The 27,051-nt window shown below is 52.2% G+C and overlaps 1 long non-coding RNA gene across 2 annotated transcripts; it reads right to left on the bottom strand.

Annotated features, from left to right (window-relative positions):
• Positions 1 to 1,436: 1,436 nt before the first annotated feature.
• On the bottom strand, positions 1,437 to 25,568 carry LOC101701860 (uncharacterized). 2 transcript variants are annotated; one of them, XR_015441761.1, is made up of 4 exons: positions 25,060 to 25,568; positions 10,158 to 10,312; positions 3,887 to 6,993; positions 1,437 to 2,785 (listed from the first exon to the last, which is right to left on the bottom strand). It is a non-coding gene; the product is annotated as an uncharacterized LOC101701860 (long non-coding RNA). The 2 variants fall into 2 exon arrangements; XR_205590.3 differs by having other exon boundaries at positions 1,437 to 6,993; positions 25,060 to 25,554.
• Positions 25,569 to 27,051: the final 1,483 nt, after the last annotated feature.

The following is a 27,051-nucleotide window of genomic DNA, read 5'->3' as shown; positions in this document are numbered from 1 at the left end:
ATAAATAAATAGGGCTGGGGATGGACCTCGTGAGAAGGCCTTGGGTTCAATCCCCATACCCCCTCCCCCCAAAAGCTTACACAAAGCCAAAAATACCTTATAGAGAGTTAAAAGTTAAAAGACATGTGATAGATGGAAGAAAGTCTACAACATAAATAAGAGAAGGTTGTCTATGACATATAAAGATGTCCTACACATTAATAATGAAAAAACGAGTAGCCCAACAGGAGGAACAGCGGGAGTTTTCTGGGACTGAAAGAGGTGGACAGGCCTGAAGGTTGATATCCTGGAAGAGTTAGAGGGAACATGTTCTCTTTTCTTTTCTTTTTTTTTTTGAGACAGGGTCTTGCTGTGTAGTTCAGGCTGGCCTTAAACTCACAGTGATCCTCCTGCTTTAGCCTCCCAAGTGCTGCTGGGATTACAGGCATGTGCCATCAGCATCTGTCTATCTATGTATCTATCTATCTCCCTCTTTCTTCCTCTCTCCCTCACTTTCTTTCTTCTTCCCTCCCTCCTTTCCTTCTTTCCTTCCTGTGGTACTGGGGATTAAATCTGAACCTTCACACAGAGCTATATCCCCAGCCCTTTTAAATATTTATATATTTTTTAATTTCAGACAAGGTCTGCCTAAGTCTCCAAATTGCCCACACTGGGCTCAAACTTAAAATTCTCCTGCCTCAGCCTCCCATAGTGCTGGGATTGCAGGCCTGTGCCACCACATCTGGCTTCTGCTTCCTCTTTCTTTTAGGCTAAGACACAAGAAGTCTTTGCCTATCAGCCCAGTGGAGCCGTGAGCACGCCCACACTCACACATCACACACGCTCACACACGACACTGAGAAAACCTCCTGAGACCCGGTGCAAGTGGCAGTCCCAGAGAGGAGCAGGGCGGGCACCTGTGAGTGGGGCAGCCACCTGTGAGGACCAGTGGGTAGCGCTGTTGACGACCTCCCTTTCTCCACCCCTCCTGCCCCCCCCAGGGAATTCCAGTTGTTCAGGCCCCCACCCCACCCCCACCCCAAGCCCAACAGAGGACTCTAGCTGCACCCAACCCACAGCTTTTGAGAGAAGCGGTGGCTTCCTGGGGGCGTTTACATCCATGTGGGAGATTTTTCAGTCATCTTAACCATGGGGTGCTGTGGACACTGGATGGGAGGGTGGGAGCTAGAATTCCCGACATTCACACACACCTAACCTTCCAATGTCACAAGGGCTGCTATAGCACGACAGTGCTTCTGGTTTCTCCCGTGTGGTGTCTTCACTAGAGCTGCCATTTCAACACGACCACATCACCACAGTGATGGCATTTCATCGCCCAGCAGTCCACTGATATCTGTCTGTGGCTGTTGCTGCCACATTCCTAGAAATTCTGGATGCAGATGAAAGCAGCTAGCTGTTTCATGATGCCTTCTAGAACACTCGGGCTTGAGCACATATCTTGAAATAGATGTTATTTTATTATAGTATACATTTCCTTTTTGTTTTTCCATTTATTTTATTTTAAAAACAGGCTCTTGTTCTGCTATCCAGGATGGCCTCAAACCCCCTAGGCTCCAGCGATCCTCCTGCCTCAGCTTCTTGAAGAGCTGAGACCACAGGCACAAACCATCATTCCCTGGCTTTGTTTTTCCTTTGCAGTTAGGGCATTGTACTGACATTTTTGCAATGATACGTGTGAGTGGGATCTATTGTCTACTCCTTCCTTTAGGATAGTGTATTTGTTATGGAAAGAGGCATTGCCACTTTGGGATTAAGAATGGCTGGTCTGAGCCAGGCGTGGTTGTGCACTTCTGTAATCCCAGCACTTGGGAGGCTGAGGCAGGAGGATCACCACCAGTTTGAGGCCAGCCTGGACAACATCGCAAGACCCTGTCTCAAAAACAAACAAAAAAGAATGGTTGGTCTGAGCCGGTCAGCAGATGGCGCTGCACTGGTGATGATTATAGGGCCATGGTCCTTTAGTGTTTTCTGTCATCTTCACTCTCTGGCATGAACACCTGTATGGCCCTGATGACTACTGACAGTCACTTTGTGACCCATGAGGGGTAATGTTCTTGAAGATAAAGCCAACATGGCTGGAGATGGAGGACCTGGATCTTTGGTGACCTCCCTGAGTCTTGATGCTATGGCATCGAGGCTGCCCCATTTCTGGATCTCCATCCCTGTGAGAGGACTGCCCTGTGTCACTAGCCACCAACTGCTAGGGCACAATGGCCTGAGTGGTATGGATTTGAGGACTGCAGTCTCAGTTTCCCCTTCAGAAAGGGCACCCCAATGAGCAAGGACGCATCTGCCTTTTGCTGTTGGTGTCCATGGCTGCTCCTGTTTCCAACCCTTTGAAGATGACTGGAATCCGGATCTCAGAGGGACCACAGCAGCTGCAGGCTTTAGGTGTCTCCTCACCTCTGGGCAATGTGTATGGGGCTCCAAGGGGTGGGGTGGAGGCTGAGAGGGTATGGGTCTCCATCAGAGCTTGGAGTTTTGTGCCCACGGGCAAGCTCCAATGGGCTGCTGACACAGAAATGCTGCCAGCAGCCCACACCTGGCAGGCACAGGAGGAGAGGGCTTAGGAGTTGCCTGGGCCAAGATCCTCATGTGTCAGTCAGCGTAGCTGTGTGTAGCTACATCCCTGAGGAGAGGAGGTTCAAAACACAGCAAGGCCATCTCGCCATTCATGGTAGTTCCTGACCATAATATTTCCCAGGGCTTCTCTGTGCTGATCACCATGGCGGGTGCTGGGCATGGAAGGATGTACCATCTCTTGCTCCTGCCCAAAGACCTCAACCTGCCAGGAATTAAACAAAGAACAAGACAACCCTGTACCTGCTGTGAGAGGACCAACTCAGAGAGAGACCATGATATTTAAAGAGCAAGATATAGAACAGGGCAGATTGTGCGCTAACTCTCTGATACAAAATGGAGATATAGAAAACATTTGTGCTTGAACCCACACAGAATGTCTTTGGAGAGATACAAAAGAGACTGATTTTACTGGCTGCCTCTCCAGTGGGGAACCAAGCGTAGGAAGGACACCCAGGTAGGAAACTTGCCTTTCTGGTCCATTCTTGGTATAGTTTGAGCATTTTGCAATGTGCTTTTTTTTTTAATTAAAAAAAATCAGAAATCATAAAGTACTCAAACTATCTTGTTATCTGGAAGAGATAAATTTAGACTTCAAAGTCCAGGGTACAACATGACCCCTATTTTTGTAGAGAAAAATGTATGCTGCATCTTAATAGATAGAAAAATGTTTCATTTGGTGCCATTTTGACTGGGCTTTATTTGACATTCTTCTGATGAAAATGCTAACAGCAGGAAAGGGTATAAATGGAAAAGAGTATGTCTTTTCCCTTTTCCCCTTTCCCTCTATCCAGCCCCCTGTAGCCCGTGCTCAGCTGCTCACATGCAAAAAGTTAATGGTCAAGTTGGGCGTGGTGGAGCACACTTATAATCCCAGCACTTGGGAGGCAGAGGCAGGAGGATGACAGCAAGTTCAAGGCCAGTCTGGGCTTTACAGTGAGTTCAAGCCCAGCCCAAACTACAAAGCAAGACCCTGTCTCAACAAACAAACAAACAATGTTGACAATCATGATATCTTGGTCGGAGGATTCAGAGGATGTTTTCTTTGTGTGCTTCTCTGAAATTTCTAATTTTTCTCAGTAAGTATATATTACTATGGGAATAAGAAAAAATCCATACTTTCAAAAGTGTACTGAATTAAAAGAGACCCCCTCACCTCCCTCACTTTGGGGAACACATTGGATGGCAGAGGCAACATTTCTAAATTCCAGAAAGGTCCTCCAGTTCCTTTTTGAATAAAATCCCCCTCCTCCCCTCTGGCTCTGACCTCATGGCCTCCACCTCCCTCCTCTGAGCCTCTACCCACCAGACCTCTTTTCAGAGGCAGGGGGTGCCCCACAGAGGGACCTGTTGCTCTGCTGAAGCATCCTGGGGCTGAATCCAGGAATCATCCTCCATCTCCTTCCTCAAGAGGAGCTGTCTAGAAAAGGATCTGAAATACAGTAAAGGGAGAAAATGAAGCAACCTGAAAATCCCTCCAGCACGAAGATCTTAGGTTAAAAATGAGTGGCCTTGTTAAAACCGCACCTTAATGAGGCTCCTTTCCGGCCCAATTGTCACCATGGCAATGACCGCTGGTGGCCATCTTTAATTAACTTGGAATCAGAGTCACCAAATGAGCTCCTCCTGTAAATTGCTCACTAGCCCAGGCAGTCACACGGCCCCTCCTCTGTCCTTTGCCCTCTCTCCTCTGGCACAGCTGATGGGGCAGGAAATTCTCAGCCCTGGCTTTCCTGTCTACCTGCTGGATTTTCCTGGCATAGCCAGGGGAGGGCTCAGACCTGTGGTGATAATAATAGCTGGCATGCTAAGTATTTCATATGCATTATCTCTTTTAATCTTCATAGTAATACTAAGCAGGATGCACTACTATCCATCATCTTTTCAGATGAGGAAAGTGAGTCACAGAAAGGCTTAGTCAGTGTCAGAGCTGGGATTTAAACCCAGGTAATCTGGTTCAGCATTTCTTTTGTCTGTGTGGTAATGGGGATTGAACCCAGTCCCTCCACACTGAGCTACATCCCTGGCCCCTTTCTTTTATTATTTATTTATTTATGGTACTGGCGATTGAACTCAAGACCTTGTGCTTGCAAGGCAGGCATTTTGCCACTGAGCTAAATCCCCAGTGGTCCCTTTCCTTTATTTTTTGAGAAAGGGTCTTGCTAAGTCACCCAGGTTGGGCTCCAAATTGCCTCAGCCTCCCAGAGTGCTGGGATTCCATGCCTAGCCGGTGTCAGCATTACATGACTGCTGGAAGTGAAGTTCACTGAGTCTCTTGTTTCTGTTGAGCACAATAAAGACCTGGTGTTGTTTCCCATATCTGCTGGTTTCCAGATGTGTGACCTTGGGCCACTTCCTTCACATCTCTCTGAGTGTTATGGGTTATATCTAAATGTCCCCCCAAAGCCGCAAGTGCTCATATGTGACTGACTGGATCATTGGTGTGATACTGGATCATGGCTGTGTGATGCTGGATTAGTCCACAATGGGTTTATAGTTGGGTGTGATGTTGGTAGGTGAAGCCTGTTGGTGGGAAGAGGTGGGTCACTGTGGTTGTGGCCTGGAAGGATATATCTCCTCCCCTGATGACTCTCTCCTTCCTGCCTGCCATTCCATGCACTCTTACTCCTCTGCCATCCCACCCTGCCTTGGAGCCAGCCAACTATGGCTTGAAACTTTTACAAACTGTGAGCTAAGATGAACCTCTTCTCCTTTAACTTGCAGGTATTGGGTATTTTGTCTGAGCAATGATAAAGTAACTAAGACACTGAGCCTTTTTCCTTTACCTGGAATGGAGTAGTGGGTCATTAAAGTGGGCTGGGGGCAGGTAAAGGACCTGAGAAGCCTCATCAAGCCTGTTCAATAATGATTCTCGACTCTACCAGAACCTTCCTACTGTGCACACCCTGGTGTGGTTTCAGAGCAAGATGTCAGGGAGGTCAAGAGATAGTGAGTGTGACTCCCCATCCTTCCAGGTTGGGAAACCCCAAACTCCCACCCACAGTCACCTCACCTTAGACTCCACTATTCCCCTCACGCCCACTCCAATCCCTCCACAAACCTCAGCAGCTCTCTCTTCAAAGCCTATGCAGATGTTCAATGCTCACCCACCACTCTGTCCCAACAGGTGCAGGTGGGGGAAGTGGACAGACATAGACCACTGAGGAAGACAGAGGGTCTCATGGCTGTGGCAAGAACTTTGAGTTTTATTCTGAAACTATAGAAGGACTTTAAGCACGATCAGAATTGTCTCTTGAAAAGGTCAATCTGGGGCTGAGTGTAGCTCAGTGGTAGAGTACTGGCCTGGCATGTGAGAGGCCCTGATTGGATCCTCAGCATAGAAGAGAAGAAAGAAGAAGGGAGGGAGGAAAGGAGGAGGAAGGGCGGGAGGAAGCGGGGCTGGAGGGAGGGAGGGAGGAGAAAGAAGAGAGAAGAGAGGAAAGAGGAGAAAGAAGAAAGACAAACCCACTTCGAGTAAGTAGTACTGGGTGGAGCAAAGGCTGAGGAACAAAAAGCAGTGAGACCAGTTAGGCAGTCATTGAGGTTTGGGGGCGATGACGACGTCTGGAACTGCTTTCCTTCCACGGAGAAGCCCGTCTCGCTGGCCGAGGTGGTGGGGACCGGCAGCTCCTGCTGGCGGCTCCGCCAGGCGACTTGTATTTCAGCACCTCCGGGTGGACAGCGCCCGCCCGCCTCTGCGCAGGGCCGGTCCCGCAGTCTCGGTTCTGTGGAGCCCGCCAAGCCGCAGAGGTCAGCGGCTGCGCCGGAGCCCCGGACTCCTTCTCTGGACACGCTTCCTTTGATACCCGTATGGCACCCTCCAAAGTAGAGGTCAATGCTGCGCACCCTCAAAAAGTCACTGTGAGTGCCTACGCCTGACACCTGGGAACTTCCGGGACACCGGAAGGGAAGAGGGGCTGCCCAAGAGCAAGGCCGCTGAAAATAGTTTCCTTTGCCTAGACTCTCGGGTTAATTTTCCAGACTTTGGCGAACTGAAAAGGAAGCCAGGTCTGTGGTGGTTTTGGGGAAGAGGGGAAGTTCATGATGTCGCTGTGTGTCCTGGCCGCCTGCATTGCTTTGGTGTGGCTCTGCCTGCCGACAGTGCTCCAAGAACTACGTGGCTTCTCTGAGAGGTGGCAGTCCGGACCCAGAACCGAAGGCTCCCCCCAAAGGTGCTTTCTGTGAGGTGGCTGGGAAAACCTGCGCTAACCCAGCCATTCACACACACTGGCAACTTCCCAGCACTCAGCAGGATCCCTTTTCCAGGAGCTGGGGACTTCACTGTGGATCTGTGGACCAAAGAGAACTCAGGTCCTGGAGGTGCAGTCAGCAGGGTCAGGAGGTGCTGCTGATTTCTCTTCAAAATGACCTCCCGGTTTCCATTCCCCAAAGAAGAGCTTCCTCTCAGCTTCCCTATGGAGAAGGAAAAGGGAACAGAGAGGGACTCTGGCTTTAGGGATCCCTGGGCCCACACCGGGACCACTTGGGTCCTCACCTGCCCACAGTGCTGAAGTCTGCAGGACCTGATCATTGCATTCTTGGCTGCCACGCAGTCTCAGCCCTGCCAGCCTTGCCCCTCTCCTGTCTGTATCCAGGGGATACACTCCCTGCACTGGGCTGTGTCCTTCAAATGTTCCTGAATAGGTCCCATTTCAGATCCAGCCACCCTTCAGGGACAGTAGGTGGACATAGGAGGGAGGGAATTGACCAGGACTAGATATCAACTCCCAGCTCTTAATCTTGTTCCTCACATGCTGGATGACCTCGGGGGAGTCGCTCCCACACTACTGCTCTGAGCCTCTGTCTTCCCATTTTACAGATAGGAAACACTGACCTGTCCTGCCAGGGTCCCACTTCAGTCACCTTAGGTGTGTCTCTTCCCTTGTAGGGACCCAGCACTCCATTTCTAGAACTTTGTTGTTGTTGTTGTTTTGAGACAGGGTCTTGCTATGTAGTCCAGGCTGGCCTCAAACTCACAGCAATCCTCCTACCTCAGACTCCCAAGTACTGGGATTACAAGCATGTGCCACCATAGCTGCCCTATTTCCAGAACTTTTAAAGGGGTCTAGGGAACAGTAGGAGGTTTCCAGCCAACTGCCCCAGAAGCCAGAACACCCAACTCCCCTTCACTGAGACTCTGTCTCTCTCCTGTGTAAACCCAGGAGAATAAAACTTCTCAGATGTGCAAGAGGAGTAAAGGAGACCACACTCCAGTGACCCATCCATTCCTGCACCCTCACAGTCTCCTCCACAGAGCACCCCCACCCAAGGGCTGGTATTTCACATGGCTGGTAAATCACATGGCTGGTAAATCATCACATGGCCAAGGTCACCCAGCTGAAAATGTGTGCACTCCAATAACCATGACTATCTGGGAGAGCAAGAGCCAGGCTCCCAAGACTGGAGCCAAAACCCAAAGCCTCGATGCCTGCACTTGCTTCGGAGGGAGCCATTGGCTCTGACCTCATTCCTTGGGCCCCTGGGGCCCAGGGCTGGCTCCACCTAAGCTCTCCGGATCCCACCCACTGCCCCACTGCACTCTCGGGCAGCCCGCCTGCTCTGTGGCTAGGGGGGCACTTTTCCATCCTCTGCTCCTCAACTGTCTACTGATTCTGCCATTTTTAAAAGCCAAGACGCAACTGGTTTTTCTTTTTTTTTTTTTTTTGGTACCGAGGATCAAACTCGAGACCTTGTGCTTGTGAGGCAGGCATCAGAACCACTGAGCTAAATCCCCGGGCCTGCAACTGTTTTTATATTTGGTACTGGGGATTGAACTCCAGTCCTTGCGCTTGCGAGGCAGGAGCCAGAACCACTGAGCTAAATCCCTGGCCCTTGCAACTGGTTTTTATTTTTATTTTTTTGGTACCAGGGATCAAACTCTGATCCTTCTGCTTGCAAGGCAGGCAGTGGAACCACTGAGCTAAATCCCGGCCCCCGCAACTGGTTTTTAATTAGCTGCAATGATGGACTGGGGAGCTCTGATATTTAAAAAAATCTATGAAAAACAACTGTTCCATGCGTGCATAGCTGCATGCCTACACACACAGACACACACGGGGCCTCCTGAATGAGCTCTCCCCTTAGCTGCCCACCACCACCTCACTTGAGGAGCGGACAGAAAAACCCTGTGTGGCTAGAGGTGGCATCAGGGATGTCACTGTCCAGCCCAGGCCGCACATGGCACCCCTGTCCGGGGCCAAGGTGGGCTAAGGGTCACAGGGGAAGGTTTCTCACCTCCAGACTGCAGTGAGTGGGGGCCGAGTGCCTGGCCTCCAGCTGGAATTCCCATGGAGCAGCTTTCCCTACTGCATTCAGTGAGCCTGGTGCTGGGCACAGTGGGCAGAGCTCTCCAACACGGGACACTGCCAGCTCCAGGTCCAACCAGCACCCAAATCCAGGGACTGCAGCCAAAGGGCCTCATGTTTGTGAAATCTGGCCTCCTCATCTGCGTTCATTCCAGGGCACCTCACTGCACTACCTGCACCCTCAACTTCTGTGCTACCCTACTGCACACAGTAGGTGCCTTGTCGGTTGTCATTTCCTGGCCTCTTGTCTGGATCTGGTTAGCTACAGCAACTGTGGTTCCTCCTGCTGGTGCCCATGGTAACAACCTGAGCCCCTACTGGCTGAAAGCTCTCCCCCCCACACACCAGAACCCAGGGTCTTGTGAATGGTAGGCAAGCGCTGTATCTCTGAGAGCTTTCTTGCTCTACCACTGAGCTACATCCCCAGATCAGAAAGGTTAATTTATTTAAATGTCAGGGGACTCTGCCTATCCTGCACTGCCAACTCTTTCCTCACCTCTTGCCCAAGTTATCACTGAGAAGCAGCCAGGATGATATTATTTTCCAACAACTTTATCCTGAATGCAAACAATATAAAAATGCTTTCATTTACCCAACAAATACTGAGCACTCTATTAATCACCACGGCTAACACTGATTGAGTACTTACTACCTGGCAGTAAGTTGGATCCTTTGCAGGTGTGAGGGCAGTTAACTCTTAACAACCCTGGAAGGTGGTAGGTACAGGTAGTTACTTTACAGTGGGAGATGTGCAGGCCCAAAGAGATGTGCCTAAGGTGACACAAAAAGGGTGAATGGCTTGAACCTAGGTTGTCTCTGGAGCCCAGGCCTGTAACCTCTATATCAGAGTAAGGAACACTAGGGGGAAAAGAAAATGAAAACTAAATATTCAAAGTGGTTTCAAAGTATCCTCATTCTCTAATTAACCCTGGATAATTTTTTTTCTTGAAAGAGGCCACAGACAGGGCCTGGAGATTTAGCTCAGTGGCGCTGTGCCTGCCTCGCAAGTGCAAGGTCCTGAGTTCAATCCCTGCTTCCGCAAAAAAAAAAAAAAAAAAAAAAAAAAGCACAAGAGACACAGATGAATGTTGTGAAAGAGACAGATAAATGTTGTACATAGAGATGTTGGGGCTTCCTGGTCATTTCTTGTGTCTGTGTTTGCTTGCGGCACCAGCAGTTTCAGGAGTTAAATGGTTTTTCCACATTTCCAAGGGGAAGTAGATTAAAAAATAAAAGCATGCAAATTACTGTTACATAGTTTGAAATTCTTACTCCATCCCTGCAAAACTGCTTCTTGGCTGGGATGTACAGCTCAGCAGTGACGCACTTGTGCAGAGAGGCCCTGGATTCAATCCTCAGCAACACCAAACGGGGGGAGAGGGTAAGAGAAGGAGGTTTAGCGGGGTTCAGTGGGCTGCTCTTCACTCCTAAAAAACCAAGAACCATAAGAGAGTCAGACCAACCACCCTCTCCCAAAGTAGATTCCTCACTGTGGAGGAATCTCGCCTTTGTTCCCGAGGATATGAACAGCCCCATCTGCGGTCCTCGCCATGGACTCGGTGCAGCTTTGGTGTGGACTGTACATGCTGTGATAAAGCGGCACTGTGCAGTGAGCTGGGGGCACCTCCTCTCCTTCGGAGGGTCCCACAGTGAGCAAGCCATGGACACAGACCAGGAGTCCAAGAATCTTGGAGTGGAGACAGGCTTGGAAACCAGCTAATCCAACGTGGATTTAACATGAGGACTTCCAAGGTGCTGTGACCGTCCCTGGGGCACAGGAATGTGAAACCATCCACTCTATCACTCTATTCCAAGGTGCAAACTATAGGGCCAGGATGTGGCTTTCTGCTCCACCCAGCCTCACCCCTGTACCCTGTGCCAGGCATGTATACTAATTGTGTGTGTCTGGTCTCCTCTTTCAAGACTAGGTTCCTCCAATGGCACAGTTGTTTGTCACTCACCACTGTAGTCCAAGCCCCAAGCCCAGGGTCTGACATAGACTAGGAGCTGAACTGAGTAAATGTACTGGGGATTGAACCCAAGGCCTTCACAGTCAGCTACATTCCTAGTCTTTTTTCTTAGTTTTAAATTTGAGACAGGGTCTTGCTATGTTATCCAGGCTGGGCTCAAACTTACAAGCCTCCTGCCTCAGCTTCCCAGAATGCTGAAATTACATGCATGTGCCACCATACCCAGCTCACCTGCCCTGTTTGAATCCTCAAAGAGATAGAGCATTCACTGCTTCCTCATGAGACTGCTTCCCTCACGTGTCAGTTAAGAGGCTGGGATCTTCCTTCTCCAGACTACCAGACCAAGCAGCACTCTCTAAGCCTTTCCTGAGTCCTGTACCAACTGTACTAGGCAGCCAGATACATGTCTGCATTCTGTTCTTAGGGCCCAGTCCAAGCAGGAAAACTCAAAAAAAGGGATTTTCTCTTCCCAAAGGGTATGAGAGACCACCTGAATTCCAGAGGAGGAGGAGAGTCCAGTCCACCTAGGGGGGGCGGGATGAGTTCCCAACACCATGTATAGCTGGCTAGGAGCTCCTCGCTGGAGCCCTTCTGTGTGTTTGTCACAAGTTTCTACCCTGGTAAGGCAATGGCATATTGGCTCCATAGTATTTACCTGTGTTCATGTGAGGCAGAGAGCATGCACACGTCCACGTGTGTGTGCACATACATCTCTGGATTTGGACACAGGCTATGCATGGATCCAGGATGGAGGCTAGAGGAAGTCTGTGTCCTGGGGGGAGAGGGTGACATAGTCTGTGCAGAAGAACTGGGGACAGCATGACTGGGGTTGTACATGTATGCAGGAATATGTGTGCTCACAAGCAAACAAGTCTGGGTGGCCTGTGTGCATGTGGATCTGCATGGATACAACCACAGACTACAGTTGGGCTTTATGTCTGGGTGGCAGTGTGTGGCTCTTCCTGCAACACTGTGATCTTGCTGCTGCGCATGTGTGTGTCCGTGTGTACACAGGTGTGCATATGTCTGCAGTGTAATACCAAGCCTGTTTGTGTGTGATCAACTATGTCTGATTTGTGTTTCTGTGTTTAGCCACAAAGTCCTCTGGAGTGAGGGTCTGGGTAACTCTGAGTTCACAGGAACCCTCCACTCTGCCCCCAGCCTCACAGGCACAGGCAGATCCCCTGGCCACAAGGGTTGAGGCCCAAAGTCCATGAGGCTGGCTAAGCATCTGGGGAGGTGTGTGTAGGTGACTGGTGCTTACCAGCAGCCACAACCAGTCTTTGTCCGGTGCCCACTCCCCATGACCTCTAAATTCCTGGCCCTGGCAGGACCTCAGCTGTCCTTGGTCACAGACTGCCTTCCCTAAGGAGTCCCTTTAACTCACAGCCCTTTTCTGGCCAGGGGGTTGAGAGTTGGGGGATATTCATCTCGGGGAGTTTTTGTTCCGCCTCATGAAAGGCCTCAATGGCTGGGAATACCATTCTAATTACGGGAAGCCCAGCTTATGTGGGGGACACAAAGGGCTGTGGTCTCATAGCAGCCCCTTCCATCCGTCAAATAAGGCCATCTAATGATGGGGTGAGAGCTGTGAATGCCTAAAACAAACTCCAAAAGGAGGGAAAATAAAGCCGCCAGGGGCTTAAAATATATTAAATTACCCTGATTAGGAGTCGTGGCTTTGCAGGCACTGGTTGGAGAGGCCGGGAAGGCTGAGAGTCCTGATATTCACGTGGGGGGAGAGGGGTCAGTAGGTCGGAGTGGGGGGGTTCACAGAGCCCCGGCCCATTCTCATGCTAACACGGGGACACACTGCAGGCTTAGTGGGCTGGAAAATAGAAATGAATTTGCCATAATCCTCCTCCTCCCTCCCGCTGCAGCCCAGAGGCTTTGCCTAATTGCTGCCCTTACAGCCTGCTGGGCTTTGGGGCCAGCCACACCCAGGAGCAGACACCCCAGCCCTCGCTGGTATCTTGTTTCTCCTTTCGGTGGGGCCCAGCAATGAGAGGGACTCCAACACTCACCTGAAGAAGCAAGGAAAGCAGGTGGTGCCAGTGTGCCTGAGCATGAGTGTGTGTGCTTGTGGATGGATGTGCACACACAATTCCCAGTTACCTCGTCACATACAGGCACACCATTCACAGATACAACTATCCCGTCACTTTTCCACACACACCTCTTCCCACACCCTTTTGTGGGCACAAATGTATCTGCTCACAATTTGCAGGCACAGGTATGCTTTCCCAGGTGAACACACACAACAGCCACACGCACTTTCCCGAGCGGTTTACAGGGACCAGGCAGAGACAAACCCTTCTCCTGAGGGTAGCTGCCTCCCAGACATCAACGCGCATTCATGCGGCCCTTCAGGAGTGACCCTAGAAGCAGGGGTCTGGCCCAGGATCAGTGGTGTACAACAGAGGAAACTGACGCTCAGCAGCCAGCGAAGGGACAGCCCTTTCCCAGCCTCAGCGGAGTCTGCCCCATTTCTAAATGCAGGACCTTGGAGAAGTCGTCCCCCTCTCCGGGCATCAGTTCCCTGCTATTAAAGCTCAGAAAGGAGGAGGAGCCAAGTCAAAGGGACTACACCTTCTGACCCTCCCGTCCTTGCACATTCACACAGACACGCGCACGGCGGGCGCAGGCGCGCCTCCACAGTGGTAACAGTGACTCCCCCGGATGTTCTTCACGTCCTTATAGACTAGAAGGTCCGAGGGCCAGCCCCCGTTCTCCCAGGTACTGCAGTAGGGGGCGACACCGTCCCCTCCACCCATCTTCAGCCGCGGGCTACTCTGGCTTTATCAATACGACTGTGCAGGTTTGAGACACAGCAACGTCAGGTGAGCTGTGAACCATCGGGACCCACAGTGTGGTGCCCGGGACCCAGGAGAGGAGCTCTCCGGCCCCGGGCCGCCCTCTGCCGGCGGATCTGGGACCGGCGCTCTGGGAGGTGGCCAAGCACGTGACCCTCGGATCTGACCCCAGAATCCTCTCAGTGAAACCGCTCGCCCCGCCCAGACTCTTGGTTCTGCGGCTAGAGGAGCCCGGGAACCCTGCCCCAGACTGGAACAGAGAGTGCGAGAGTCAGCTGGCAGGAGGAGCGTGGAACTACAAGGCCAGGCCCGCCGCCCCTTTCCTCGCCGGGCCTCCAGGAGCTCTCCCCCTTCGGCGCCCTCCAGCTCCCCCTCCACTGAGAGCGAACCCACCAGTGTGTACAGAGGGGACGGGAGAGGACAGGCACCCCAGGGTTAGCAGCAGGCTGCAGGCAAACTCTACACGACGGCTCCTCATCTCCATCCATTAAGCAGTTAAAAGCAACCAAAGAACTTCCCTCCTCCACTCCAGGCCAACCCAGCGAGGACACAGGAATCCCCAGAAGACTGTCCTCAGGAGCACCGGGTCAGCTAGAACCAACCTCACCCTTCTGGCCTGGAGGGTGGCTGGAGGCTGAGTTAAGCAGTTTGCAGAATCGGGCAACCCTGTGCTGCAGGACGAGGGGGTGTCATGGAGATTCTCCCTGTCTGGGCACCCAGGTGCGCTAGGTGTTGACCAGTTATCATGGGGGACCAAAGGCCAGCAGCTGTGAGATGAAGGCATGTGTACAGCCAGGTCGTTTCAGGTGTTGGGATGAGATGAGCCAGGGATCCCAGCCCAGCTCTGGGTGACACATGTGAGGATCAAGAGGCGAGGAGGGATGGGAGAGCTTGGGTCTCTGCTTCAGGCGCCCTCAGCACAGTGTTCTTGGCCCTGCACACATGGCTCTGCCAGCTCCTGTCCCACCCCAGCTCTTTTCTGGGGTTGATCTGAGTTGGATCCCATAGGCCCTCTCCTGGCTTCCCAGCTCCAGGCCAGGTGGCATCTAGGGACACAGAAACTCTAAGCCACTTGTCCCAAAGATGGGGAGAGACACTAGGGGTGGACGCCGGTTTGAGCTCAAGTTGTGGTGCTGAGGGTGTCTGCCCCCCCCGAAGCCCCCATCTCAGCCTTCCCCCGAAGCCCGCAGCCTGCCCCGAGTGGGTGAGGGACTCACCCTGGATTCTTCTCTAGCCTTTTGGGGAGTTGGGTTGGTGCCCAAAGGACAAAGGGGTGTGATGCTGAAAGAAGAGGGAGGTGGGATATAGGTAGCGCTCCTACCAGGCCCTAAACCCAGATTTGGTAGCCAGGCCTGAAGCCTAGGGAGGCCAGGCAGATGCCCTCTCTTCCAGGTTCCCCAAGCCCCTCCCCAAAGCAGCCAGCTGCCCCTAATCCATGGATTTATGAAGTACGAACAACCATACCATCAAAACACTCCACACAAGGGGATTCCAGTTCCTGGTTTTCTCCATATAAGATCAGCAAAGCATCGTGTGGGGAAGTGCAACCTTTGGAGCCTAAGGTTGGGAGTAGAGCAGGTTGAGAAGGAATTGTGGGGTGCCCTGTGGGGCTTGAGGGAGCTCCTAGACTGGCCTGACCCTCTTGGAGGTCCCGGTGTGTCCTTCTTTCAGGGCAGACTCTGAAGCACCAAAATGAGCCTGTATGGGCTGGGAGGCCTAGGAACCTCTAGACAGAAACGCCTAGGTTCCCTGAAACTAGGACTTAAAGGGTCCGATTCATACCAGGAAAATCAAGAGTCCCCAGAATTTGGAGTCATTCCACACTTTTCCAGAAGTCACATTCACTGTTCTCTGATTCTTTTTTTCTTTTTTGTTCTCCAAGTCTGCCCACATACAAATGGATTACCCTATCAAATGCCGCCCATTCCACATAGAGAGGAACAAGATCTTGAGTGGTTTCCCCCACTTAGAATAGTCCCAAAATAAAATTGCTGCATTGGAGATGAATTTCGGTGGGGCAACCACCTTGGCTTCTCGGGCGTGATAGGGCCGGCCACGTGGTGGGGGCTGGGAGGGGCTGGGTCGCAGAGACACCACTCTCAGACCGGAAACTGCAGCTGGGGTCCTGTGGCAGACCCCACGGAAGTCTGGGGTTCTCTCGCTCTTTTCCAGTCCTCACGCATGCCTCCTCTGAAGTGGTCTGTGCACACTCACCTGCACAACCACGGGTCCCCAAGGTCCTTCCCAGTGGTGACAAGAGTCTGGAGGTTGAAGGTGCAAAAGTCCCCTGATTTCAGGGTAAGGGCAACATCTAGGAAACCCCGGTGTGGGCGATTTTCTAACATCCTGGCTCCCTCAACGCGGTGGAGGCAGCGGCAGCAGCGGCGGAGGCATAGCCACCAGCAGGAGCCACACAAGGGCTGGGTGACAGAGCCAGGCTTTCGGCAGCTTCTGTTTGTACAACACAGGCTGAAATCGGAGGAGCTGAATGAAGATGAAGCCATTTTTAAACGTTCGATTAGTGAAATCTCCACACTTAGCAAACAGTTTCATTTTCAGAGCTGTCTGTGGCTGTATGAAAGTCCAGAAAATCATCTCTGTAATTAGGGCGAATTATACCCAGGAACAGAGTCCTAGGGATGGGTGCCCCTGTGCACAGAAAACAGAGATTTTGAAAGGATTGTGTGATGTGGAAAAGAAGTGTGGTCTAGGGACACAAATGTTGAGTTTTTCTGCATTTATAGGCTTACTGCTGGGCCTTTGTTTATCCTCCTTGGTGGGGCTGTCGCGGGTGTGCAGGCAAGCCACCCCTTCCTGGCTCCAGCATTCAAAGATGCTATTCGGCCCAGCCGGGTTCCTGGAAGAGCCACTTTTCCTTGGACTGGCCTCAGGGGTTGCACACTGAGTTGTCTGAATGCTTACATTCTCTATCCCAAGTGCCCAAGACTACAGAGCCAGACCCAGATAGGGGACCCAACTGGAGAAAGTGGGAGGATGGAAGTGCAGCTGGGGTACAGTTGGCCAACATTGACAGGAACCACGGAAAGCCCAGACCACTGTTTCCAATATTTTGCCCCATATTTGGAGCACCCACAGGGGCAACATCACCATCGGCTTCTTTTGCCAAAAAGCAAGACAAAGCTTTCCAAGGACCCTGCATTCCCTAAGCTGACTTTTCCTATCAATGGGAGAGACGCAGGCTATTGACCCAGTGGCCTCCTCCTCTCTGCCTATTGTGGAAGCTCAATCACGCACTCATAGAAAGAAAAGCAAGTTTATCTTAGCCTGGGGGAGCCTCACGTGTGTGTGTGTGTGTGTGTGTGTGTGTGTGTGTGTGTGTGTGTCTCAAGGGTGAGGAAAATTCTGCTTCTAGGACCATGCAGATGGGTTTAGGATAGACACTTTCAGAAAAGGGCCAATTTCCCCTTCACAATGAGCGCTAAGTACCTGATAAATGGGGCTGGTGTTTATTCATGAGCAGGTACTTTGGAGCTGGAGATTAAAACAGCCGACTTCGCCGCCCAGCCAAGGTACTTAAACTGGGCAGGTGCAGCGCGGCCTCAACGCACAAAGCCCACAGCCGCAGGGCCAGGGGAGGGGGCGCGAAGCTGGGCTCGCCAGTCCGAGGACGCGCAGCGCGCAGGCACCTTAGCCTTTTGTTACCCTGCTGAAGCCAAGGCCATTTCAACAAGGGGCGCCCCGGGAAAACGTCCCTTCTAATTACCAGAAATTTCCCCTCATCCTTCCTCGGGGAGCCCAGCAGCAGAGCTCTGGGTCTGGCCAATGCAGAGGCTCGTGAGACCCGGCTCCGCTTTTATAGAAATATTGCTTGTGAGCCGGCTGCTCGCTAACCAGCCAAGTAACTAACTCAAGAACTAGAAAAGGACCTGAGCCCAGGCCTGGGAAATGCTCGGGCACTCTGCTCCGGTCGCCCCCGCCGCCCGGGCGCCACCTCTGGCGGTGCGGACAACCTCGGGCTTTCAGGTTTTGTTTCAACTCCAAAGGGAGAAAATTGGGGTTTGGTTCACGCTACAGTTTCCTGGCGCTGAGGTGGTGGGACAAACCCGATCTCGCTTTCGGAGCAGCTCCAGAATCCCTAAGAACTGCCTGATTCGGCGCAAACGGAGAGCGCGTAGTGAGCGCCAGGCCCGGGGGCACCAAGAACTGCGTCCTCTGAGCTTTGGGACGCGGAGCAGCCGTGGGGAGTCCCGGGGCTTGGGGTGATCTGAGTCCAACACACCCCACGGAGCTCAGGGGCTTCCCTATAGGTAACATCCAGAGATCTGAAGCACGCGGGTGCGCGCCCGGGGGTGGTGGCTCCTGATTGCATTTTTAAAACTTGTTTTGTTTTTAATCGTTTCGAAAAACAGACTAAGAGGATTTATCTCCAAACCACAAAATCAGAGAGGACATCTGAGTTTCAAACAAGTTGAGTCCCTTTGGGGAGAAAATGCTAGGAAAGAAGGGGCAGGGAGCTGATGTTACCCACCACGACGAACGGCTCTACCCTCTCTGCAGATTGACCAGGAAATTGCGGGGACTGACTTCATTATAGGTATTATTGGAACCGTAGGGCTAGATTAAATTATAGAGATAGGATTATTCTGATTCCCGGAGAAATCCGACATCCTGGACATGAGCGAGACTGGAAGAGGTAACGCAGTCTCACTGCGGAGGAGGGCGGAGGGCGTCTGTGCCCAGCGGCCGGACTGCGCCGCCACGAGCCAGCCTTGCGCTGGGTGGGACAGGCGAGACAGCTGGTGGTCACCATTAAGAAACCGGGGTCCCAAGAGAAGCAGTATTTCCCCTCGCATCCCCTGCCAGGACCTGAGTGAAACTTCGTGAGGGTGCAGCGTTCTGTCTGGTTACTGCTTGCGGCCCATGTGCCAAAGACACGGGGTGGGGGAGTTGACCCATTGCCTGGCAAGCCGCGTGTTGGAGACGAGGTGGGCCCCCTGCCCGCAGCTGAGTTGCCAACCGGGTGCAGACAGCTTCCTAGAAGGATGCCCTCGTATAAATGCTGCTGCCGGGTGGAGGATCAGAGCAGGGGAGCTTGGGTCCCTATGCCCAAAAGGCTATTAAGCCTGGGCCGCCCAGCGTATGACCGCATATCCGGCTGGGGCGCACAGAGTTCGGCCACTCTAGTCCCCACTGCAAAATGACTGCCCTGCCAGCCCCAACTTTAGGCAGGAAGTGGAAGATAGATTGGAACAGGTGTGGGGGGTGGGTGGGTAGACAGACGAAAGGTCGAAAAGCAGTTTTTATATTTTCCACTCCCAAGACCTTAAGGCACACCTTAAAGACGTAGGAGTGATCAGAAGGAGGGCCATCAATACCAGTGCCCATTGCTGATTTTCTTTGCATTACAGATTTAGAATAAATCATAAAAATATAATGAAAGCAAGTCCTAGGGAAACAAATGTGCCAGGATACAGTCTGTCCCTCCCTGCCTGTTCCCTGGACTCCTACGCTAACTTTGTCTGGTTTGGTTTTGTTTTTTAGAAAGCCATTTAGGCAAATTAACTAGAGGCTTCCCAGGGCATCCCCAGCTTCTGATTTATGTCTCTCACTCTGGTGAATCCCCCTGACCAGGCTGTCTAGTTAGGCCATGAGACCTGCCAGGCTGGAGCCCTGGCCAGGAGTGGCTCTGCAGATCCGACCTAATGCCCCATGCCTCCCCCAGACCCACCAGGGGAGAATCCTTTCACCTATGAAGAATCTGATCTGGTTATGGAGTGAGCTGGACAGGAATCCCACAGTACTTTTATCACCGCAGCTATTAAATCACCAATGCCACATTCAGATAGTTATCTCCATCAGGAAAAGCCAGAAACCTCTCATTAACCTGGCATCCTCTACTGCCAGCACAGTGACTGTTGGGAGAAATGCTATGGCTATCAAATTCTAACCAAAGCCATCAGACTAGAAGACAGACTTCTTGACCTGCTGCGCTTGAGGTGCTGGCCCACCCAAGTTCTCCCTTCAACCCCTGCCTGCCACCCACCCTGATCCTCCATCGGGGTTTCTGGTGAAAGGACCGTTTCTCCACTTGATCTTAGCCAAAAGGCCTGAGAAGTGATGAAAGGACTGTTTATCTAGCCCAGGACTAAATAGGGCTGGGACAGGGTCAGCATGATCTTCCCCCACCTCACCCTTTGCAAAGCACTTTCACAACACAGCACCTCCTGTACCCAACCCACCAGCCAGGGTTCTGGGGAGACAGTCAGCTTCTGTACCCCAAGGGGAACTGAAGCTCAGAGAATGAACAAGATTGCCTGATAATCCCCCCACCACATGGAGGGGCATCCGGTTCCAAATCTAGAGTGGTCCTTGACATCCCCCCACACCCTCAGATTCCTAAAGGGATGAGGGGGATCTTTCAGGGGCCCTATGGGTAAATATAGGGACCTGCCTTGGTACCCAGGGGTGAAGACATTCAACTGAATGCCATTGCCACTGATTTCCACTACTGCACAAACACACAGCAGGAGTGTGTGTGTGTGTGTGTGTGTGTGTGTGGTGTAACAAACATGACTTCCATGGCCTCTCATGTTAACAGTGCTCAAATGGAGACAAACTCCAAAAAGCTGGCAGGAAAGCATTTCCCAAGGAAGACACAGCCAGAGAATAGGCAGGGCTCCAGAATGGCAGGGCCAATTCTCTGTGGGTAAAAGAAGGCATTCAGTTTCTCTAATTGGGTGCTAGAGCACCTTGGGTCCTCAAGGCCTTTACAGACCTCTTAGGCTTTGCACAGGAGGCAGGTGTGGGTGTCTTGCTTGCCTGGCTCAGAGTGCTCAGAGCTGAGGGTGGCTGAGCTCTGGAAGTCTCCAGTCTGGGAAGCAGCTCTTCACCCCAGACCTTGACGATGTGCAGGTGTGCAGTCTGGCTGGCAGCGAGTGAACTGTGCGGACAGACCCTGGGACAGATCCCAGTTTGTTTCTGGTGCCCACTTTGAGTAGGACCTCACCCAACCCCTTCCCCCTCTTCAGTTTCCTCATCTGCCAAGTGATAGGGAAGAAAGAAAGAAAGAGAGAGAGAGAGAGAGAGAGAGAGAGAGAGAGAGAGAGAGAGAGAGAGAGAGAGAGAGAGAGAAAGGGAAAATAAAAGAAAGAAAACCTCCTGACACTGACAGGCTGTGGTCCAAGAAGTGTTGAGTAGAAACTCCTGAAGAATTCTAGGACATAGGCTTTGTCCCCAGTCGTTTCTGAAACTTGTCCCCAGACAAGGAGTTAGATCCATGAATTAGGTGCAAAAACCCTGGAACCAGGTGCCTGGGTTCAACTCTAACCTAGGTTTGCTGCTTACTAGCTGTGTGACCTTGGACCATCTTGGCTCTGCCTCAATTTTCTCATCTCTAAAACAGAAATTAACAATGGTGCCTTCTCACAGGAGAAGGTTACCCAAGCCGATACATGTAAAGCACTTAAAGGCATTCCCGGAACAAGGGAGCTGCCAACATAATTTGCCTGAACACTGGATATGGCTTCACCCCTCTGGTCATCCCATCTAGAAACAGACAGGCAAGAGCAGAACACCTGCACAATGCCTGCTGGGCTCGTGCTTCCCTGGAAGTGTCTCTGCCTCAGTTTTTTTTCTTTTTTTGCAGGGCTGAGGATAAATCCAGGGTGCTCACATGCTAGGCAAGTGCTCTACCACTGAGCTACAGCCCTGCCCAGGTTACTTATTTTCCAGTAGGAAAGAAAGTCAGTCTCTTTCTCCTCCCTAACAGCTGCAGGCAGAGTCAGCTGGTGTGAGAAGGGGAGGGAGGCCAGTTGACCCCTCCCACCCGTGAGGGTGCTGCCAGAGGCCAGTAGGTCAGTGCAGTGCAGAATGGTTGAAGTTGTCCTGCCCCCCATGTGCACTTGTACACTCCTGCTCCCTGAGGGCAGGGCTTCTGTTTTGTTCTCTGCTACAGCCCAATGCCTAAAACAATGTCTGGCACAGAGCACACGTGGAATAAATATTAACTCAATGAAAGGAAGCAGACATTCCACTGACCGGATCTGCCTTGGTAGCAGGGTCTGGTCTTTATTTTCCATCAAGAGCAATGGGCAGAGTTTATGGCTAAGAAAGAAAAGAGGAATGTGTTGCCGGGCATAGTGGCACACAGTGTAATCCCAGATACTCAGGATGTGCTGGCAAGAGGATTGAAAGTTGAAGGCCAGCCTGGGCCACTCAGCGAGACCGTCTCAAAAATAAAAACCCTTGGTTTGATGGCACACATTTGTAATCCAAGTACTATAGGAGGCTGAGGCAGGAGGATCTCAAAGTCGAGCCCAGCCTGGGCAACTTAGCAAGATTCAGTCTCAAAATAAAAAGAAAAAAGGGCTGGAGGGATAGCTTAGTGGTAGAGCACAAAGCCTTGGTTTTGATCCTCAGTACAGCAAGAAAAGAAAAAAGAACATGCTCCAGATTTTTCTCCTTAAGACTATTGCTCTGAATTCTCTCAATTATCCACGGGGCTCTTCTTCCAACGCCACCTTCCACACCTCCCAAAGGGCTTAGAACCAGGAGGGACAAGATTGCCAGGGTCTGTACTTCAGACCTTGGGGAACCATATAAGCTCCTGGAGCTTGTGTTACCAGTCTGTAAAAGGGCCACTGTCACCCCACAGCCCCAGCTCCATCTTCTCTTCCCCTTCCCCACTGCTCAGTGAAAGCACTTAGAGACCTGTGGGGGTGAGGTTTGCCTTTTTTGCTGAGAAGGGAGAGCACCTTTTTTGAAAATGCAAAGTGACAGTGACATTGCCATTAATGGAAATTGCCATCTGGTGAGGTAGCCAATGCATGTAATCCCAGCTACTCTGAAGCTGAGGCAGGAATGTCGAAAGTTCAAGACCAGCCTGGGCAATTTAGCGAGACCCTGTCTCAAAATAAAAATTTAAAAAGACTGGAAATGTAGCACAGCACTCTCTGGGTTCAATCTCAAGTAACTACAACAACATCAAAACGATTGCTATTAATAATAATTACCATTCATGGATACATTTATGATGTCTCAGGTACCCAGCCAAACACAGCATCTCTGTTGTCCTCCCAACAAATTTTTGAGAGTGATTTGTAAGCCCATTCCACAGATAAGGCAATGGGGATTTGGGAAAAGTTCCATGTTTGTAAAGGAGAGAGCTAGAATGAAATGTGATTTGGGGGAGGGGACATTCAGGGACCAGCTAGAACAAAGCTAGAATGCTGGCAGTGTAGTGGCACCTTCTACATCAGCATGCCTGAGTTGAAAGCAAACTCGGAGCTAGTTCTGGCTGTGAGGTTCAAGGCATTTTATGTAACCCCTTCACATTGCAGCTCCTTTTCTTCAAAAGGGGCTAATAAAAAGATCCATCTCCAACTGGGAGAGCCTTGGGACTTATTATCAATAATAATTTATTGTTCTCCCAGTGGACTGCACAGCAGGGTTAATACCCTTTGCAAACCATGGCTGCCCTAAAAGCCCTCAGTTTATTTCTCCATGACTCTCAGGACTTTGGAAAAAAATTGGCCTGTCCAAAATGTCTCAGCGAGCCAAGGAGAATGAGGTGAGAACTCAAGTCCGAAGTTCCCAGGAGGAAGTGGAAGACTCTGGAGCAGCATCTGCAGACGGTTATTACCAAAAAACATTTGGGTTCCCTTCCCTTTTCTTTTTGGTACTGGGGATCAAACTCGGGACCTTGCACTTTTGAGGCAGGCGCTGGAACCACTGAGCTAAATCCCCTGGGTTCCCTTTTTAAAAACATATAAACACCCTCCAGGCTACCCTGCACCAGTATGTCAGTAACGCGTGATTAGGAGCCTGAAGATGTGCACGGGGTAGGTCAGTCTCTGTTCTCCATCAGCTTCCCAGTGGCCCCACTGAGGCCTAGCAGGGGGTCCTAGGTCCCATCCAGCCCCCGATAGTTTAGTTCCTCCAGGTCCTGGAGCACCTAGTTAGATGAGAAACAGAGCAGTAGGGTCTCCTTTCTATCATTTCTTTTATAAAAGTTTTAAAGCAATTTACATAGAATGTTCCTCTTTTCTTTTAAACAGAGCTCAAGGAACCAGCCTTCCCTGCTTCTGAACCAGACCTCAAACATGATGGGCCAGGGGGAAGATGCCGCTGGGAGCAGCTCTCTTATGTTAAGTCAATATTACAAGTGGGACCAGGGATTTAGCTCAGTGGTTTCGCCGACTGCTGTGCAAGCACAAGGACCCGAGTTTGATCCCTGGTACCAAAAAAAAAAAAAATATTACAAGCAAAACAAACTTGATCCTTTAAAAATGTATGTTGCATCTGCTTTTTTTTTTCCTAACAAGTCTCTCCCGTCATCCAGCCCCTCTCCTCTCTTTGCAGTGCTATGGATAAAACCACCCCCCACCCATGGTAGGCAAACGATCTACTCTCAAGCTACACTGCAGCCCGTTTCTGCCTTTGTATTGATTCATTGGGAAGTCATTTCAGTTTTTGAGTATGTATTCCATGCTGAATGCTGCTGCCCCTCTGCTGAAAGTGTCAAGAGAGGGAGAAATGAGGAACTCTGGGCAGGTCTCCTGAGGGAGGAGGCACTGCCCAACCTTGGCCAAGAAGACTGTGCTCCTGTAGGCATGAGCTTCCATACGAGTGAAATGCCAGAAGTGCAACATCGGGAAGATGCAGACAAGGGGAAGGGGCACAGAAGTGGAGAACAGTTGCTGGGAAAAGGCCTCCTCCCCCTTGTAATTCGACACTCCCAATTTGCTATGGATTTAGGAACCAAGCATCACCGGTGTTACACCCAAGAGTGACAAGCATAGAAGGGGACAAGTTTGGGCCACTCAGAAGCACTCAGAAGTCCTCTGTCAGCTCAGCAGTGTCCTGGCTGGATGGGGTCCAAGCTAACACCTGTTCACACGGAATCTGGGAACCTGGCACACAGGAGGAGCAGGAGGTTCTGTGCTGGAGTAAAGGACCAGGCCCACCAGTAGGCTGCACCACCCGCCCCACCCCAGCCTCTACCATTTGACCTACGACCTTAATTTAGGTGCATAGGATGAGGGAGGTGGAGGCGGAGTGGGCACACCTGACAGCCCCTCACACACACACACACCTCTCCCTTCTCCTCAAGGAGCCTCTAGCTGGAGTACTCTCCAGCCCAAATCGTAGAAGAGGCCAGGGAGCGCCAGAGACAGGAGACACAAAGTGGAGACCAGGAGCCTAACCGAGGAAAGATGGGCTTTCCAGACGCTCTTGGGAAAGGCCTTCGCCCCAGGAACCCGCCCCCTCAAGCCCGGTCCCCCTGGAGCCCTGGGGCTGCAGCGGGACGGCCTAGCCTCGGGGCCGCTGTGCAGTACACAGCCCTAGCGCCGCTCGCTCCTCCAAGTCGCCGGGTCCCGGGCGGAGGGAGGGGCGCAAGGGGGTGCGGCGAACCACGCCAAGGGTTCTTACCTCAGCGCGGGCGTCCGTCCGACCGAGCGCAGTTTGCGGCTGAGACTGCGGGGCTGGGGAGGCTCCCACGGGCTTGACTCGCGCCTCCCCCCGCCCTAAGCCCCCAGACCCTTCGGTGGCCCTGAGCGAGGTCGTCGGGACCTGGGGACAGGCGTCGCGCGGGCGGGAGGAGGCGGCTCCTGCGGGGCGCGGGGGGCGGGGCGGGGGTGTCTGCGGCCCCGCCCGGGAGGGGATGAGGGAGCGATTGTACCGGAGAACAAAGGCGGCCCGGCAGGCTCGGCGCCCCCGGGGCCTGGCCCTGAACTTGAACTTGTACTTGACACTTTTTCCGGAAGGTGGCGAAGAAGCCCGGCAGAGCTGGGACGGGGCGCGTGGATCCCCTGTTGCGCTCCGGTGACGGAGCCGGGCGTCCCCAGAGTCCCGGAGGGCCCGAGCTGCCTTCAGCGCCGGGGATCCTGAGGTCCCCGCGTCCCCTCGGAGCGTCACAGTGCACCCGAGGTCCCAGGTCCCAGCGCTGAGGAGCTGGTGGGAGTCTGCGCCCCTCCCCTCCCCCTCCCCGCCCCCACCCCGGGCTGGCCCCGCGGAGCCGCTCCGCACCGGGCAGGCCGGATTCTCTGCACGTCTCGTCGGCAGCCTCTATTCAGCCGCTAATTGAACGTTAATGGCAGGTGCGGATGAGGTCACCGGAGCTGGCTTTTCTCACACATTTTTCATGCAAATTCGCGAAACTCTAAACAAATTTGAATAAAAAGCTCTTTGTGCAGCGCGTTCCCCAGTCCACTCCCTCCCGCTCGGGGTCCTGGCTCCTCCCGGTGCCCCGGGGCTCCAGACCGCTACCCCGCAGGAGGAGCCGTGCACTTCTCCGGGCAGCGCCGCCCGCCAGTGGTCCTGGCCCGGCTACAGAGGGGCAGGGGAGGGACGTCTCACTGGGGTCCGGAGGCGTGTCAGGCTGATGGAGACATCTGGACAGAGGACACCTGTGTTTGCATCCGGGCGGCACACACAGCCCCGCTGGCCACCATGGATGCCTGATGGAGCCTCACCCTCCCCTTTCGATAGGAATAAAGATAGTGCCATTATGTCTGAGGATTAAACCATAATTTAAAACGCAAACAAGCACTTCGAACACTGCCTGGCCTAAGGAAGTATTCATTATTGTCTGGGTTCCAAGGTTTTGTGAGAAGGAAGCCTGAGATGGACACATGGCTGTGTTTTTGCCCATACAGGAAAAAACTTGCCAAGGGCTTTCAGAAGGTTCATGACTCCTGCACCTGCTTCTGGTCAGAGAGATGAGATTTGGAGCACAATTTCACTGCATCCCAGCAGTGTGGTTTGGTGTATTTCTTAGCCTCTCTGAGCCTGTTTCCTAGTCTGTAAAATAGGATTGTCTCATGGCATCTCAGTGAAAATTAAATGAGAAGACACTAATGGGAGTTTACAAGGAGCTTGGGGGATGGCCCCCAATCCAGAACTTTCAGGACCCCTCTTCTGAGGGCAGGGGACCTATAATTACCATCTCCTCCCTCCAAGCAATGCCTTGGATAGGCCCTGGCCTGCATCTTCTTACCCAGGTGACCCTAGCCCAAGTCAAGGGGACAGACTTTCCAAGCCCTTGTGAGACTTCTTACTCCATCCTTCCCATCATCCCCAGGGTCCCCACCACACCTCAAGACACCAGTTGTCTTTGCTAGTGACTGAGTCTCACTTTCCTCTCACACCCACCCAGAAAAACTGACCAGAAACATGGGAGGCTTTGCAAAGAAATTTTATTCACTGTGGGCTGAGGCAGGAAAAGCAGAGGGTTCACAAGGTGGAAAGGGGTCTCTTTCCCAGGACTGGGGCAGTCTCAGGACCATCCAGGGGGACCCAGTGGCCTTGGAGGAATCCCAGTGACTCCCATTCCTGCTTCTCCAGGCTCCATCTTCCCCACCAGGCCAGTTCTCAGAAGCACTGGGCTTAGGCCCCTTCTTGCAAGCTCCTTCAGGTCAAGGA

Source organism: Heterocephalus glaber, unplaced genomic scaffold, assembly GCF_053883595.1.
Source record: "Heterocephalus glaber isolate CG9 unplaced genomic scaffold, H.glaber_assembly_v1.0 deba00001531, whole genome shotgun sequence".
NCBI classification, from domain to species: Eukaryota; Metazoa; Chordata; class Mammalia; order Rodentia; family Bathyergidae; genus Heterocephalus; species Heterocephalus glaber.
This window is presented reverse-complemented; position numbering and strand designations above follow the sequence as displayed.